The sequence below is a fragment of the Nelusetta ayraudi genome, unplaced genomic scaffold (assembly GCF_046127955.1).
Source record: "Nelusetta ayraudi isolate G7.1 ecotype Tasmania unplaced genomic scaffold, CSIRO-AGI_Nayr_v1 ptg000011l, whole genome shotgun sequence".
Lineage (NCBI taxonomy): Eukaryota > Metazoa > Chordata > Actinopteri > Tetraodontiformes > Monacanthidae > Nelusetta > Nelusetta ayraudi.
This window is the reverse complement of record NW_027466061.1, coordinates 21,093,323-21,108,531: the sequence shown is the minus strand read 5'-3', so window position 1 is coordinate 21,108,531 and position 15,209 is coordinate 21,093,323.

The window sequence follows — 15,209 nt, the reverse complement described above, 5'->3', positions numbered from 1 at the left end:
TGTGTTGGCCTGCCCACCTCCTGCTTGCCTGCGCGTCTCGAGGGCACCCACGAAGAAGAGAGACACACTTCTCTGCTCTATCCTCATCAGGGTGGCAGTGACCTAATTAACACATATGGGCGCCTCGTAATGAGTTTATAATCAGAGCAGCGTGGTGGTAGACATAGTCAGGAGAAAGATACATCCATTAGAAAGGGGTTCTGCGCATAATGATTCACGTCCCTGATATCAAACTAGTTGTATTCTGGTTTGATCAGTGCCGCAGTCAGAATTGAGTGCAACATGATTTCAACACCTTCAAGAAAGAAAAGCTGAGAACACAATTCTAATTATGTGAGGGCATACTGTGTCTTAGGCATCGTGCAAAGGGTTGGGTTAAAATTAGCCAGAAATGAGCAACTTCTGATCTGAAATAAATCTGCAACCCTCAAACCCTGTTTTAACACCACTTGACATGATAGTTAAGGATTCTTTGATTACATTGAAAACATTTAAGGGAACCTATTGCAGCCATTTCCAGATTTCATGCATTCATTTTGGTGTTCTATTTCCAGCAATAAACCAACAACTTCTAGTTTGAGCCATCCAGGCCTTACAAAACAAGCTTTTCTCCTCCTTGTAGTAATGCGCAACTTGTCATTTTTGTAGGTGCGTTGTGCAAAAAGACAAGTTAAAGAGCTGGAAAAGTGCGTCTTTCATTGTAGGGCCCCTTCAAAAAACATGTTGTTGACTGGTTGCTGATTTGGTTTGTCTGGTATTGTTTTATTATTATTTGTATTAAATGTATTATGTGTTTAATTCATTTGTTGGTGTGGCACATTGCACCACTTACTCTATATGTTAGTAGTGCAAGGCAGGTCTTGTAGAAAGTCAAGTTGTTGTGATTTCTTATCTGCAGTTCCTCAAGTCAAGGGAAACCTGCCGTTTTTTCCCCAGCAGCCAAACTAAACATATATCCATGAGTATTAGTGGAGGCTGAGATACCATAAAAACACTCTGATATGCACGGCAGTGGAACAATATTACCATGGTTCATTTCAGTTAAACCTTCATTAACCCTTACTCTCCATTTCCTGGTCGTTGGAGTTATCATGCTGACATGCTTTTAAAGCTACAGGATTTCTCGCCACTGTAGCCTCCAGCTAATGGCCTGCTGCAGCTCGGCCTAATCAACATTGTGCGAACTCAGCAGGGATAACTAGCATTCATTCATAATGAGTTATATATGCTACTCAATGAAAGAATCGGAAACAAAAAGAAAAGAAAAAAACATGACTGCAGTTTTAAACTGCTGGGGAAAAAAAACTCTTTGAATTAAATTGAATTGAATTTAAAATCTAAAATGTAGGTCTCATTTTGGACTTTTTCTGTCATGAGTTGTCAGCAGCGAGGGAAAAGTATGTTTTTGACAGATTAAGACAGTCAGATTCAGACGCAGTACTCTAAATGAATAAACTATATGTCTCTTTCTTCTTATAGAGAATACACACATACTTGTGGTTCATAGGTGTGACCATGTCATTTTGCTTCAAAAACATAAGGAGCTCTTTGGCAATCCAAAACGAGTACAGTTTCTAAGATCCTGCAGTTGCATAGACAAGGACAAATTAATTTCCTTCTCAAATGATCTCCCATTGTGAGGAAAATTACTAGATTGCCCAAGGAGCCGCAATTTCCATTAAAGACTTTTTACACAACCTGACATTAGCTTATGTACTCCTTCTTCCAACCACCGACCAGTGACGCAGTGAGAGTGTGAAAAATTGGGGGAAATTGCATTAATTAAACCAACTCTCTGCATCACCTCAAGGTGCTTAATGTCCTGAAACCTTTACAAGAAGATTAAGTAGTCGCAAGATTAAAGCCACTGAAGCAGGAGAAAATGGAACAGAATTGTCTTTTCCCACTGTGTAATTGGAAATAGTATGGGTCCTGAGTTACAGCAGAGAATGTGCAGCTCTGATGCCCAATATCTTACATCACTCTTCAGTGTGTTGCTGCTTGTGCTGCTTTGGCAGTACACACAATACACAACACAATGGTGACCTTTGTCCTAAAGAGGATTAATAAACAATTCTTCTTTTTTTTTCACCATCGGGAAACATGATTTGTTCATGGTTTTGCTAAAGTGCTGTGTCATGTGTTTTGCAAGGCATGTGCGTTCTTGAGTTTTTGTGGTCGTTTTTCAAAAACCAAAAAACAGGGATCCTGCATGTGGTGAGCTGCCCTCTGCTTTTATGCCTTCTTTTTTGGGAGCCAGGTGGGAAACGGACAGTTGTAAGAAATTTTGGATATGCTTATAACATCATATCGGTTGATTGCTGTGAATCCGCAAAGACAACAAACCTCAGGGTGTGCCCATTAATCCGCGTCTGTAAGGTGGGCACCAAGGAATCCACATGGGGCTGTGAAAGAAAGGTTTCAAATCCATCTAGAGACAAACTCATGAAGCACTAATGGATGGAATAATGACAGGGGAGGCTTTGCCTTGACTTGGGCTGGCTCACAAGCGGTTGCCATGGCGGAGGTGAGAAAGGGGAATAAAAAGACCCTGAGTTTGTTCTCTTGTGAGGAGGAAATTACTTGTGTCACTGGAGACAAAAAGAAAGAGTTGCTCAGGTTCTTCCACTTCAGCAGCAAGGAAGAGGAGGAGATGGACGATGTGGTGTGGGAAGGAAGGTTCTTTTTTATCAGATCCGCAGTGAGTCCGCAGCGCAAGAGGACACGTCACGCCCGCCGCAAGGACATGTCTGGAGTTAACGCCTGCTCAGAGAAGTGTAAGCCCATTGTGAGAACAGCATCCAACCACACTGAGGTGAGGAGATATCCTGTCAAGGTTCAAATCGTGTTCTCCTGACAACCAAAGCCAGAAAGAAATGTCCTTCTGTGGCTAAAAAGAGAACCAAGGAAAAAATTGAACAGCTTACATCCAAAATTCTCTACATATCTCCCAAAAACAGCATATTTAGCCTTACCGCACTTGGATGTTGTTTCCTGTGAAGGCTGATGCTTTGTCGGGCTGTCCAAATGTTTGGAAGGGGACAAAAACAAGGCAGCTGCTAGGCGGTCTCAGAGTTGGAACGCAGCACCCCTCGCCAGGTGTTGCGATTATGTCTCTTCATTGTTACGTAGAGGCCACATATTATTGTTTTGAATATAAGGTGAATTTTAACTTTTAAGATATTACATTTGTATTACGGCATTTGCATTACGCTGCTTTAGCTAACCACTGATGTCATCATGCTCGTGACAGACCAAGCATTGCTGTGCACTCCATCCATTAAGCAACACTGGCTACATGACTCCGAATTAAGAGTTGAAAATTCTATAACTCTGACAGAAATCCACGATAGAGCTGCAAACAACACAATACAAAGAAAAAAATAAAACAGAAGAGCATGTATCACAATTAATAGTCAGTCTATTACATTACCTTATCTTGGAGATGAATTACTGTTGGAACCTTGAGCGCATCAGGCTGGGACACTGATTGTTGACCAGAATCCCGCAGTCAGACTTCTTTTCACTTAGCTCTGTCCTGCAGCAGTGACACGCGCTGACCCAGATAAGCTCCCGTCACATTAAGCAGCTCTGTGCCAAGGCCTCCGGTCATTATTCCAGCAAGGAACAATTAAAAGGACTCTTGCCAAAGTTCATTGACTCTGTAGTGTATCACAGTGGTGAAAGAGCTACGCTGATTCATTACTTAGAAGAATATCAAGTTGCTGTAATTGGTCGGCTTAGACTGCAATATTCATCTACGACTTTCCACAGTGGCTTTTTTTTTACTTACATTTTCAGAAGCACACACTCCAACTTTTCCATTTATGAAAGACTATTTCTGTTTTTGATGAAAATGTGCGTCTGACTAAGTGTTTATATAACAACAGAAAGTCAGCCGATGAGACAGAGCAGCTGGAACAGCAACCCTGTCTGTTGGAAATTATGCCTGGCTCTAGTTTGCAACAGCAAATACGTTCAGAAATGAAAGTAGTCAAGGCCAAGGACGAAGTACAGAGAATCGGGTTTGTTTGACAGAATATTACTAAACATTTGTTTGCTGCGGCACAGTCACAGAGACGGGGGTTCGAGTAGATGGCAGGCAAAGAAAGAGGAAGACACCTAAAACCACAGTGCGAGTCCAGACTCCAGTATACGGTCGTGTTTCAACAACAAAGGCGCTTTGGTGAAATGCTGATATGTCTGAAACAATTGTTTTTTTTTGTTTTTTAGTTGAAATAGTTCAGAAAAAAACAACCAACTAACTAACTCATCTTCTACTGAATGTGTTTTTTATCTCATCCGCATCACCAATTTCTTTGATAGCTTTTAGTAGATTTCTTTTCGAATGATCAGTCTTAAAAGACGAACAGTTAAACAACAGCTAGTTTCATCAGATCTGTGAAGCTACCCCATAATGACCAAAAAACACTTATTTATATTTATATTATTATTACATATAACATAATAACATATACGTATATATGTATATATACTGTACATACTGTATATATACTGTACATACTGTATATATTGCATGTATAATATAGTTCTTCTCTTTGTTGTCATTGTGGGAGCTTGAAAGTCATCCCAATAAAAGGCTGTAGTTAAACCTCATGTGTCCAGAAGTGATTACAACATCAACAGAGTTTACAGCAACACTGGCTGCATGACACTAATGGGCAGATGGACACATGATCTTCTTTCGTCTGGTAAAGCTTTTTTGTCATTCCAGTTTGTGTTCCTCCATCCTGACTTGTATCATATTTTATGTTTTATTGTTACTCAATACTGTTACTCTTTCCCTTGGAAGTCATTTGTAAATTGGCCAAAAAGGGGCACAATAATGAATTTGTGTATTGCTGTGAGACAAATTATTTCATTGACAAGTACACGTGCCACGTTTATGAATTATAATGTCTGAATTTATTTTTTACTTTGACACTGTTCTGAGTTGATAAAATCAAACCTTTGCAGAGTTGACCACTGACCACAACAGGAAGCACAGACTATTGCCATTGAGTCAACATTATTTACTTTCATTTTTAATGTACTTTTCTTTCATCCTTCTTTTTGTCTCCTTCCCAAAGCCCTGCCATTTTTCCCAGACAGCAGGAAAGTTATGAAGTACTGGTGTTGAAACTGTCCTGACCCTCATGTTCTGCCCTGTCTAAGATTGGAGCGACCTTCTTATGTTGTTCCACGCAAAAAAGCAGCAGAATCACTCTTCCTCCACTACCACCTCCTCTGCAGTCCCTCCAGCATTCATATTCTGCCGTTCTAGATGAATAGTGATGCACTTAGAGCCGTGCACTGGGGGAGAATACAGCCATACTTAAGCTGACAGCCACTCACTCACCCACCCATTGTGCTCGCTTACATCATGAAAGTGTGCACAATCCTCCAAGGAAAACACTTACAATCTAAATTATCGTTTGCCCCTCATTGTGTCGCATCTACTTAAAATGGGCTTAAAATCGATCCCTAAATATATCTGCTATTCTCATCACGGATACGTCACAATCTTTTATTTTCTACATAATGGGCATCTTGCAATTTTTTTTTTTTTTTTTTTAAATCAGACACTAGAGAGAATAATTCTGAGACCATGACCCAGTGGGATCTAAAGTGCCAGCATGCATCCATCAGGCATTATTAGAAGGGTCTTGTGGCCTCATTAAGATAAGGTTTTAACAGTCTTATGCATTGCAGTAGTCCTGGTGTGTAAGCAGCATCCTTAAGCTTGTTAAGAAAGAGAGGCAACCCTGCAAGACCTCGTCTGTACCCAAGCCAGAAGCAGGCAAGTCTGGGAGTGTGATTTAACGCACTGCGCCGACACAACTCTCAATCTTGGCTGCATCTATGCGACCTCTCTTATTTTCCTAAGTGGCAGTGTCTTATTTAGCAACGGGGCTCTCACGGTATTGTCTACGACGTCTGAGTGCTTTTTTTTCGCCCTCTAAATCATTGCTGTTTGCAGCTGGAGTAAAGATCAGGCAGCTTTCAAAAACAACTCCAGGTCGGAGGAGGGGCTGGTGTTTATCACACTGGCGACCAAAGTATTTATAGTTTTCCATATCTTCAACCTCCCTATGGTGCTATATCTTTTTGTTTTGTGAAAAATGTATGCGAATTGCTGCCATGACCGAAATTATGTGTTTGTCGGGCTCAGGGAGAGAAAACACCTGACAAGTTATAATTAAAAAGATACAAATGATTCATTATTCTTGAGGACTAAATGTGATTACTTTTTATATTAACTCACTAGAAATTTAGCATTAGAAAAACTAATTTGGGATTTATCTCTCATCTCTATCTACGAAATAAATAAATAAATAAATACAACATTAGTAGACAAATATCCAATGTGCACGTAATAAAGTTCATCCAAATGATCTCAGGACAAGGAGAACAAGCGTGAGCCTCAAAGTGCTACATTATTTGCTTTACTTTTAATGAGGAGATGCTCAGTTCTGATTTAACATCCACTGCTGCGGCCTCCCTACCGCGGTCACTGTTGTTGCCAAACCTGCTCTATCTACCTGTTTTTGTCTGGCCACATCTGCCTCCTACTTAGCGCAATGATTGATCCTGTCCCATTCTAAAGGCAAAATTTCCCACTTTTCAAAGGAAATTCAACTCATCAAAAACAATTGTGCCCATGAACAAATTATAAGGTATGAAAAAGGTTGCCACTTCATTGGTTTGTGTGATGACAAAGTGATGTGTGGTTGTCAGTGCAGTTGTAATGGGACAGAAGAGATTGATTGACTGGTGCTATTGGTAGAGAATGGCTGGACTGACTGTATGTTAGCAAAGAGGCTGTAAAATTGAAACATATCCTTTTCACATTGTTGTGGGGATTCTATCACTCAGCTGTGTTATATTATTAGATTACACATTATATATTGTTTGTGGTTGATGAAATGAACTTCAATGGACTTGAATGGACTTGCCCACTTTTCATTGTTGGTTGCATTCTTCAAAAATCAGTTAGGTCAGAGTGTTACTATAAAAAGGCACAATGAAAGTATCATTTTAGTTTTGAAAGTAGAGAAGAAAAGCAGGTCAGTATTACTTAAAGCAACACGATGCCCTGACATTATTGTTATGATGCTACATACATCATAACAATAATGTCAGGGCATCATGTTGCTTTAAAAATGCTTTTCTGTCCACCCACAGCTGGACTCACCAGACTAACTTTGTTGTAGTGTCATCCGTTTGGTTGATTATAACGACCATTACAATATTGTACTGTTATGAATATTTCTTGTGAAAAAGCCATGTTGAAGTTTTTGTCGTAAAAGTTTTCACTTGGACTTCTTAGTGTTCATGAAGTGTTTCCACTCTTCAGTCTAATCAACGAAGACTTTCAGGGGTGAGGCGTGTTCATTCTTGTTGTGCAGACCATGAGAGGAGAGAAGGGGAAGCGGCTCTCTATGTGCCGGAAGCTATGACTAACACTGTGCTGTGACAGCATCACTAAAAATAAATGATCTCACAAAACATACAGTGTTATATGTGGAAAGGTCAGATCGAAGCACATAAAAGAGTCAATATATATTATTCATGTTAACGTTCAGGTGGCTACCTTCTTCCTTTTGTTTTCAATATAAGAATCTAACATTTAATATAATATAATATCATAATGTACATATATACATACAAACATGTATACATACATATATGTATGGGTATGTATATATATTGAAATTCCCCCTGAGCATCCTGTGTGACGGCACCAATGCTCTGGCTGAGAACAGACAGCCAATCTGGCACTGTGGTATGCGCAAGTGTGACTGATTCACTTCAACCCCTGTGAGGGGTTAAAGGTCACCCAGCCACTTCCACAGATGTTGTTTTCTTGTTCTGCAAGCAACTGCACATCTTTTGAACATTGACAATCCAACACGTTGGAGAGTGTATGCGGTGCATTCCGCAGAACAAGGTCAGCGCGTACTGGCAGCAATCAAATGTGTGACTTGTGGCTGCATTTTCAAACTGCAAATTCATGACATTTTTTCAGGCTAAGCCAAGCGTTACACTGGTATAATATCAAGCCAGCTGTATATATGTCTGAGAAAACTCTCCAGCTGCTCCAGACTGAAATATAATGGGACCACTCAATTAGAAAATGAAGAACGAAAAGGAGACGTCCATGTAAAATACCATCTAAACTGCAAAGAAAAATTCTGCTACTCATATATTTTGCCCATAGTCAAGAGAGCGTCAGCCCTGTTGGTCTTGACCTAACTTGTATATATAACTCTATATATTGTATATAACGTTAACATCTGGAAATCATACCTAATGAGACAGCCATTCCTTTATTATTGAACAAAGGAAGCCATAATAGTGACTGAAAACCTCTCATGCACTTATGAATTATCATCATGGCCGTCGTGATTCATGGCTGTCACAATGAATCCGTGATTTGTGAAGTCACACGTATGTGAATAACAATGAGTGAGTATCTCGAACCCGCGACTTGTCCTTTTCATTTTATCACTTTTCCTGCTCTGTTTCAAAATATATGTTATTTAGCGTATTCCATGTGTGTTTACCCTGGACATACCTGTGTGTCAGGGAATCGCGACTGTTTAACTTGAACTTGTTTAACTTTGCTTCTTCCCATGTCCTTCATTTTTGCCTTATGGCTGCTCGTGTCAGCGTCTGGACGTGATCGAGGCAACAGCACCCTCTATGGAGCATCCTACCGACCTGCAGGACCCACTCTGTCTTTCCCTCTTCCCTCTCTCTCTCTCTCTCTCTCTCTCTCCTTCTCTCTCTCTCTCTCTCTCTCTCTCTCTCTCTCTCTCTCTTTCTCTCTCTCTCTTTCTCTCACTCTCTCTCTCTCTCTCTGCCTCTCTCTCTCCCACTCTCTGTCTTTCCCTCTTCCCTCTCTCTCTCCTTCTATCTCTCTCTCTCTTTCTCTAACTCTCTCTCTCTCTCTGTCTCTCTCTCTCACACTCTCTGTCTTTCCCTCTTCCCTCTCTCTCTCTCTCTCTCTCTCCCTCTCTCTCTTTCTCTCCCCCCCCCCTCTCTCTCTCGCACGCACACATTTTTGGAAATGCATGTTGACTTTGCCGGCACATTAGTATCGAGATCCATCCACTTCTCTCTCCATCACAAACATGCATCACGTCCGAAAAAGATCTGGTGCATCTACTTTATAGATGCACTTCTATATACTTAGGGATTCTTTGACAGATATGGCAGAAGTACTGTTTGAGCAGTTGATTGATGTCTCTCTGCCGATAGGCAATAGAGGCAGGCGAGCGGCGAGAAGAATGGAAAGGTCATTTAGGAAATGGGATAAAGCATTGAAAAAAGGTTGGAGTCATCAGAAATGTAAACACGGTTCAATCTCTTCACGTCCATTTGAAATATCACAGACATCAGTATCGTCACATGACCTGAGCTGATGGGGTAGTCGGACATCCGAGTCAGAGGCTGTTCACCCCCGATGTGGTCCGGCCGTAGCCTCACATAATGGACAGTCAGCCCGTCAAAGCCAGCGATCCCATTAGCCTGAACTAATGCATCCAGGACTCCTTGCCACCGCTTGCCCATCACTCAGCCCTGGATCTGGTTTCACGGAGGAGCCGCCTCATCTCTTTGTGCTCTGGCAGCCCTCGCTCTTACCACCGTGACCCCTGGGAGCTGGTAGTGAGAAGAGCACGTGTTTGTTGACTCCCACGCTGGCAAACTGGTGTGTCCGAAATCTATCATGTGTCAGCCAAAATAACAGACTGGCAGGAATACTGGGTTACTGGGTTACAGGTGTGAGGCAATGACAGATTGCAGCACGCACGATTAATCGCAGACTGTAAAACATCTCGGATTCCTGTTTGTCCTCAAAATGCGAGCTGGAAATTGGAAATCACTCAAGGGGGTGAAATTGTTTTTGGAGCACGGCTGTGATCTTCGGGTTTCACAGCTCCGCTTTGCTAAATGGACCGGGTGCATTAGGGGTCGGCGAGGAGCGCCGGAGAGTGCTCTTAAAAGGGCGAGCAGCAGAAACACAACCTGGAGACGGCCCTCGTGTTATTGTGAGTCCCACTGTGGGCAGCGACGCACACCAGGCCATGTATGGGAGAGACGCGTATCGAATGGCAGGCGTCACATCAGAACTATCACGCCGGCGGAAGAAGAGGGCTGAACGTACATGGCCAATCCGGTGACTGACGAGCGGCCGCGCGTGCAAGAGGAGGTGAATGTATCGCACCTCCTCGGGTTTGTTGCTACTGGGCAGAGTTTACTAGAACCAGAAAATAAAATAAGAAACGAATCCTGAGTTTTTGACCGTTAACAGCAGAAGTTTTTATTTTTTAACTTTATTTGAAGATCGATGATAGCAGTGCACTGATTTGTTTTTGTCTCAACAAAAGCATCACTATAAGGGCAGAGGGGTCAGAAAGAGCTGATTTTCTTTTTTTCAATGATTTTTCAAAGACTGAGATTGAATGGATGGCTGGATCGCTCAGATTGCAACTTTGAAATCGCACTCATTTGGCCGACCGCCGATTGAAAGATTTTCCAATCCATTTTTGAATGGATTTCATAACCAGTCAGTTTCCCTTGAGATGAAACAAAAGCAGGAAGTCGCTGGTGCTGGCTGCGCAGGAGAAAGTTAGGAAGCGGCAGAGAAAGCAAACGTGATTGTGACTCAATCAGAACAATCCACAGGATTTAGGGAACGTCCTAAGTGCCTGGTTACCCTAAAGCAGCCACTGAAACAGGCCGATTGTTGCATCTATTGAGCTCGACTTGTCTGCATGCACATGAACACACACTTGTATCTCTGCCGAATATTTCTGGCGGCAGGAAAAGTGTGCGTGGGTTTGACTCAAAATAAACCACGGCGGGCACGCTCATTATACTGACGGTTTTGACAACAACAATGCGGCTCAATATAGCACACAGGACTAATCTAAATGAGGCCGAGGCCACACAGCCAATGTGTGGTGGGATCAAGTCATTGCTGTGTTTCTTGCACCCTGTCGATAAACCAGAAAAGTTTGCAGAAAATTCTTGATATTGTGTTTTAATATTTTTCAATCCCTTCACTGACCAACTGACAGTGTGCTGTTGATATTGTGTGCTCTTGCAAATGTGACAGTGGCAGTCCTGTCACTATGCCTCCAATTGATCATGCGCCCTGGCTACTTGGCCAAGGGGATATCCCTTTGGCCAAATGGTTAAGCGCGCATGGCTGTTACCCAGAAGTCTGGGGGTTGGAAACCCGCCCGGGCCCTCTGCACCTTGCCACACAAAGATCAGAATCTTTGTGATCTTTGATCAGAATCAAAGATCACAAAGATTGCAATAGTAATAATGGTTTACTTTCCCTGATGCAACTCAATCTGTTCCTTTATTCCAGTCACTTTTGGGAATGAAGCGCTCCTCAGTTGTGTTCATTTGCTGTCTATCATCATTTTTACCATATTACATCCATTTTCAGATCTTTATTATTTTTCATCCTCAACAAGGGGGCCCAAAAAATGAAAATAGCATATTCAATGCTGAGCTTATAACGTTCTACACCAAGGTCTAGTGAAAACATTTTGTTTTGGGAGTTTGTTGTTGTTGTTGTTGTTGTTGTTGTTGTGGCTGAAAAAGTTGAAAAAGGGTGAGAAATAAGTCATGAGGTGGTCCCAAAGGGCGGAATGAAGACATGTCTCTGGAGCATTGACATACTGCACCAATGAGGAAGCAGGGCCCTTTGTGACATCAAGAAGGGATGATTTATTGAACTTTCAAGGTTTAGATGTTCTTTCTAAAAACTTAAACATATATCATACTATAAAATGTAAAAGGGGAGTTAACTAACAAGCTGGAGAAACATCATTATTATTACTAAAAGACATTCACTAGGGCAATTCTGAAAAATATGCCACTTTTCAAAGACAAATCAGAGACTGACTTCATCCTCTTGTGCTCTTTGTGCACATTTCGCTACCACCTAAGCAACATTTTGGCCGAGTACTATAAACAGTCACACTTGCACTTTCACAGCGCCGATCACCCACGTTCTCCCTCACCTCCACGAGGAGATAGTGAGTCACTGAGCCGAGGCGAGCTGAAATAAGCCACAGTAGTGGGGTGTGTAAATTCCACACCTGTCCCATCATCCTCGCTCCCTCATTCTCCCCTCCCCTTTTCAGTCCTCTGCTTCCTTCTCGTTCTCACTCACCCACACCTCGCAACAGAAGCAGCTCGAGGAGTGCGGTGAGGCACTGCCTCACTGAGAAGGTGCAGCTTGAAACCGGCGGGAACCAGCGGAAGAGCGCGATGAGAGCGGACCACAGTGGAGGCCTTTTGCTGTCCTGCTTTCATCATTTGAAAAAAACTAAACAAAAAAAAAAAAAATACAGGTGAGTTTACATTCACAGCCCTCACTTTTGTAAATAGATGCATGAAGGATTGTCTTGTCTTTGGTCAACAGGAGTGAGCTACAAGTGTGTTTTCTAAATTGGGACTAGTTTTTCTCAGGGTATCATGTCTGCTTTCTTTATGTTTGGCCAGCTTGTGCCCTCAGCAGCCGCCTAAGCAAAGCAATACTCTTGATGTTGTATCACGTCGTGTGCAAAGGTGATACGAGCAGGGGGGTGCCAGGGGGGTGGAGGAGGTTATGGAGGAGGGTCCTTTCTTTATCCTCATTTAATCCCACAGACGGCTCATCGTCACAATTCTGCTCCAGAAGGTAGAATGCAGACACTGGGATGACAAAGGCTGCAGCTGGCTTTTTCTTCTTTGGGAGCAGGGTGAAAAATGACATAATAGCTGAGGAGCTCAGGTAATTCCACATGGACACCGATACCCTTGAAAATAAATCCCACTCTCGGGTCGTCTTTACAAGATTTGTGCCGCTGCGTGTGAAATCCAGGTCAATTCAATGGCAGCGAGGACATTACAGTGTCAACCTGTCCATCACTGTTCATGTTTTCGTACTTGTTTGTCTGCGTCTTGCGGGGTGAGGGAGAGGAGAAGTAACGTGACACTTAATTGGTAATTCAGTTTGGACATTCCAGCAAAAACGACCAGGGAATAAACGTCCACGTACATGGACGTCAAACGTGTGATACGTTTGCACTGCAGGCGAGCCGGTGAGATTGGAGTTGGAGGCTGCAAACAGAGTGAGAGTTGTTTTCCAGTGAGCACTGATGTCATGACACCACTGTTAGAGTGGACTAACAGTTTATTCTGAAATGTGAAACCCCCACATCCCCGGGCTCAGACAACTATCTGAGTCAGAACAACGGAGGATGAGTCTGGTCGGGAGAAAAAGAAACAAGAGAAAGGCGAAACCCGCACCTGAAGTTTGGAAAACACCCTCTGATCGTGACATTAACATGCAACCCGGTCAACCATCCAAGCTGACTGGGCTTGTTTTCCTCTGTGGAGTTTTCAACTTTTAAGAAGTCCGTGTTTTTCCTCCTCAACAAGAATTACCTTAAAGTTCAGAAATTACCTGAAAAATCATAAACACTTTAGAAATGCTCCTCATTTTTTCAAGTGTTTAAATGTCTATATAGCAGCTAAGCTGTCAAGGGCCGCTCTGCATTTTTTAATGTATGGGGATTACAAACCCAATAATACTCTCATATCGATGCTGTGCTGACTGGGGTTGCTCTGCTGTTTGGTGCCTTTCTTTTTCTTCTAGCGAATAGCTTTCAATTCCTGTTGAAATATTGATATTTATCTGTACAAATGTGTTAGACAAATACGTATATTCTCACGGTATCTGAGAGGTGAAGATTTAAAAAGATCGTTCACCCAACTTTGAAATTTCATGCAGAAGGAGGCAAAAAATTACACCCACGAGAGCTTATTGTGGTCAATGTATTGATAAATGCAAAAAACAGGAGTGAAAAGGATAATGAGTCTTCATACGGCTGATGTTGCGTCATCCAAGTGTCATGGAAACGCGGCAGTCTAATTGGTCTCCAGACTGTGACATTAATGGTATCTTGTGGAATAAATATCTACTGCAGTTCCATAGCCACTGTCTTGTCTCAGAGCTGTCTTGCCAGTTTACCAGGGCGAGTTAACTCAGCTTCATGTGATTTATAAGACTCCTACAGTTTCAAGACAAGCTAAGGAAATGTTGTCTCCTTCCTTCCTTCCTGTTGCTTTTTTACATTTGAATCCCAGTGGACCTGTTTTATGCGGAATTCTTTCCCACCATCAAACTAGAACAAATATTACCAGTCTCCACAGACAGTGGGCAAATTGACCCTTTCAATGTCATAATATTTATTCAAATGCTCTTTTTCATCTCACGCACATTAAAATCTGTGCAGGGCAAAGCAAATAGTTTGTTTGTACGCACCAGTTCCCCCTGTTTTGTCTTGTTAATGCCTGCTGTGGTCTTGAACTTCTTTTTTGACTAGCTCACAGCATGAGAGCCAGAGACATTATTACTTTTACTGTCTTGAGCACGACTGTCACGTCACTTAAATCCGCAGTCTCCATTAAAAGTAGCTCTGAGTTGTGCAAATGGTGTAAAGTGTTGTTGTCTCTCTCCTCACAGAATTAAACGCTCAGGGCTCAGAACTCCCGCTGCGGTTGCCACTCTGGGATGACTTTTCTGAAGATGCAGAACTTAGCTCATTAGTGAGCATTAAACCACAAAGGAATTGTTCACAGTGGCTAAGTTCAGTGTCTGACATGAAAGAATGAGCGGGTACACGCCTGACAGCCACAGCCCACCTGCCCCAAAAATGAAGAGGTGGGGGGGGGGGGGGGGATGAAGGAAAGTTGGACCAGCTGTGTTGTAAAGCCAAGTGGAATGCTGTAAATGTCTTTGCACGTCCAGACAGACTGTACAGCTGTCATCTTCCTCTGAATTATTGCAGGTTTATGAAGATGAAGTGAGGCCAGTGGCGGATGTAAGAGGGCCCAGTCAGTTCGATCAGTGATGGTGATAAAAATGTCAACAATTCCTATTTGAAAAAAACGGATGATGTGAAATAAAGATCATTTGACCTATAAAAGCAAAATCAATGTTCATTGAGTAAAATGACACAAAAAATATTAATGGTGTCCTTTATGATGTAGTTGTTTACTCCTGTGCCTACTGAACTGGATTCAGTGTGTGACTGCAGAACTGGCTCAGTCCAGCAGGAACAAGAGTGACACCTAATAAAACATCAGTAAAGAAACGAAATGTTCAACACACATAACTATGTATTTTGTATTTG